Source organism: Stegastes partitus, unplaced genomic scaffold (genome assembly GCF_000690725.1).
Source record: "Stegastes partitus isolate 25-593 unplaced genomic scaffold, Stegastes_partitus-1.0.2 Scaffold489, whole genome shotgun sequence".
Taxonomy (NCBI): domain Eukaryota; kingdom Metazoa; phylum Chordata; class Actinopteri; family Pomacentridae; genus Stegastes; species Stegastes partitus.
This window is the reverse complement of record NW_007578220.1, coordinates 357,528-361,210: the sequence shown is the minus strand read 5'-3', so window position 1 is coordinate 361,210 and position 3,683 is coordinate 357,528. Positions and strand designations below refer to the sequence as shown.

General features: G+C 44.0%; 1 protein-coding gene across 1 annotated transcript in view; it reads left to right on the top strand.

The window, feature by feature from the left end:
- Nucleotides 1-3,683, top strand: part of LOC103361174 (uncharacterized) — a 34,565-nt gene that overhangs the window by 29,247 nt on the left and 1,635 nt on the right. The window lies entirely within an intron of this gene.

Below are 3,683 nucleotides of genomic sequence, written 5' to 3'. Positions count from 1 at the left end.
TCGGGTATAAGGCAGTAGAGCTGGACATGTTTCTGATCTGTTTCTGTGCAATGCAGCACGCCTGTTACTGTTTCATATGTGGGCTGCAGTATTCATGCAGAAGTATTCTGTATTAACTTCTGTTCATTGTGTTCAATTTGCTGCCCAAATTACCAGCTTTGGCTTTTTTTTTTACATAAAAATGTTCTGTCTATGATCTGGAATCAGAATTTTGAAATTTATAGTATTGCAATCTTATGTCAGTTGTTGGCTTGCTTTGATGATATGTATGGTTTGTAAAGGAACAGGTTGAAGGTTGAAGCCATGTTCTCTCTGGATTTAGCCAAAGTGTAATCATTTTGTGATGAATGCATTTTGTGCAGCAGAAATAAATATGGATGAATAGTTATTGATCTCTTATGACTGTGAGTCCTAATAGATCTACTGTGTTTTATTCACAAACCCAGTAGATGGTATGTCAAGGTGTCACCTACAGTAAGTCCTAACAAGTCAAGAGGTTAGCCCCCACTGATGTGGTGGTATCTATGACAAGATGACATAAATATATATATATATGTGTGTGTGATGTATATTGACAGCCTTCTTTCATCTACATAATATTGTAAAAATCAGTGACATCCTGTCTCAGGGTGATGCTGAGAAACTGGTCCATGAATTTAGAACTTCTAGACTGGACTATTTCAATTCATTATTATCACGATGTCACAAGAACTCTCTTAAAACCTTCAGGTGATCCAAAACGCTGCAGCCAGGGTTCTGACAGGAACCAGTAAGAGAGATCGTATTTCTCCCACATCAGCTTCTCTTCATTGGCTTCGTGGAAAATCCAGGATGGAATTCAAAATCCTGCTTCTAACATATAAAACTCTTAATGACCAAGCTCCATCTTACCTTAAAAACGCTGTTGTGCCACATCATTCTAACAGAGCCCTTAGCTCTCAGATTGCAGATCTATTTGTGGTTCCAAGAGTTTCCAGAAGTAGAATGGGAGGCAGAGCCTTCAGCTATCAGGCTGCTCTGTTATGGAATCAGCTCCCAGTTTGGGTTTGTGAGGCAGACACTCTCTCTACTTTCAAGGTTAGGCTTAAAACTTTCCTCATTGTTTAAGCTTATAGTTAGGGCTGCTCAGGATCACCTGAACTGTCCCTTAGTTATGCTGCTATAGCTTTAGACTGCCGGGGGTTTCCAATGATGTACTGAGCTCCTCTCCTCTATCTTCCTTCCATACAGTTATATCCACCATTACACGTCACTAACTCTTGGTTTCCCCCAAAGTCCTGTGCTTGTTCTGTCTGTGGACATCTCTGGATCTGGAGCTTCACGTCTCTGACCTGCAGCCGCTGGCCTTGCCAACCCCCAAAATATGTACATTTATATTGTTCTATTGCTTGCTCTCCATCTGCTAGCCTGCTATCCCCACTCTCACCCAACCGGTCGAGGCAGATGGCTGCCTTTCCGGAGCCTGCTTCTGTCAGAGTTTTTTTTGGTTCCTTCCCACCATTGCCAACCGCTTGCTCAGAGGGAGTCCAAAGGCAACTTTGGATTGTTGGGTCCTCTGTTTAAATTTGTAAGGTCTATACCTTACCATATTAAGCGCTGTGTGATGACATATGTTGCAAACTGTGCTATGCAAATAACATTGACTTGACTTGCCTCATGGGAAACTCAGTGCTGTTGTTCAGTAGGGGTTTGTAAGCAGGCACCAGCATAACAGAAAGATGATCAGAGCGGCCGAGGTGGAGGCGGGGGGTTACTTTGTATGCATCAGGGAGGTTTGACTACATCAAGTCCAGCATGTTCTCTCCTCTGGTTTTAAAGTCCACAAATTGCTTGATCTTGGGGAGCACAGACTTTAAACTGTTGTGGTTAAAATCCCCTGCAACCATTATAAAGCTGTCTGGGTGTTTAGGTAAAAGTTCACTGATGGCATCGTGTAGCCCTCCTAGCGCCTCATTAGCATTAGCGTTTGGAGCAATGTAAGCAACGACTACAATCACGTTGGTGAATTCCCTCGGCAGGTAGAATGGCCAGCATTTTACAATAATAAACTCCACCAACTGAGAGCAGTGTTTAGAGGCTAACGTGGCATTTACACACCAGTCTTTGTTAATATAGATGCACAGCCCCTCGCCTTGGCTTTTACCAGAGATATCTGCCTGTCAGTCTGTCATCCCCTCCAGCTGTGTGGCCGTCTGGGAAGTTGTCATGGAGCCATGGTTCTGTAAAAGGAAACACACAGCAGTCTGTCCACTCTCTGTGGGTTTATCTCAGCAAACGTAGGTGTCATGACCCCCCGGCCTTGGCCCCAGCCCTTGTCTGTCTCCCTCTCCCTGTTCTTCTTTCTTTCTCCTCATCAGTACTCATCAGCTCAATCAGTGACGGCTGCAGTAATTGACTCACATGGCTCTCATCACCACTGCTCCATAAAACCCAGCTCATCCCTCCACTCTCTGCCAGACCATTGACTCAGCTACCCGTTTCCCTGCCATGGATTCTCCAGCTGCTTCTTGGTTTCCCATCCACCATCCAATCCTGCACACAGTCTTCCAAGCCCTCGTCCCCCCGACCTGTCCTGCTTGATCCTCACTCCCTCTCCACATTCACTCTGCCTTTCCCTTTGTAGTTTTTTGTGAGTAGCCCTGCTTTGTTAACTTTAGCCAGCCGTTTTTCTAGTTTCGCCCCTTTTTGGTTTTAGGTTTGGTTGCTTCATACTAGTTTCCTTTACAGCTGGATTCCCCTATTCTTATAAGTTTTGTTAATCATTTAAAATAGACTCTGTAATTTCTTGATTTGTCTCTGCCTGTTCCTGTGTCTGCACTTGGGTCCAAACCTGTTTCCTGACAGTAGGTCGTCCAGCTTGTTGTCGAGGGAGCAGACATTGGAAAGTAGGCGCCATGGTACTGCTGGTCTGGAAGGGGGTAGCCTTTAGCCTGGCATGGATCCCGGCTCTCTTTCCCCTCTTTTGTTTAGGATGTTTGTGCTTCCTTCTCTCTTGGGCAACTGCTGGCATAGTCGCCGACAGGATTCGGTGTTGGTGTAGTACGTCCAAATCACAACCAGTCGCTGCAATTTTAGCGACATTTATGGTCCTGATGTTCAGCAAAGTCTCTCGGCTGTAAGTTTTGCGGAATGAATGTCTGGGAAAGGCAAGACACTCCAAATATCGTTGTCACTGTCTCTTGAAGGGGCCCCTGTGCCCATTCATGCCGCCATCACCATAGCAACATCTATCATATCCATGGAGGCAGGAATGATCAGTGTGGTAGGAAACCCAACACACAAACACACACCTGTGTCTGCAGCTTGCCAATGAATATCATGAATGTATGTTGTTATTAGCATTACCTGGAAACCACAAAACAACAAATAAATCAAGATCTGTCTGAGACATATGATGGATGGCAAACAACTTTTTCAACAGAAATCTAACAAAACCTATGAGAAGAAAGTATTGTTAGATAAAATATGAATGCACATTAATGGTAGATGTTTTTTAGTGACTTCTGAGATTAAGTAGAGCTGAGGAGTATTTCCATGCTTCATACATCTCTCACCATGTGAATATTTCTGAGAAACTTGGCTTGACAATATAGGAAGCAGTGAACATGTGATCAGGACAGCCAATCAAACACAGTCTTGTCTATGATAAGTGAAGAAAGGATCACAGTTCTTTTCATTCAGCA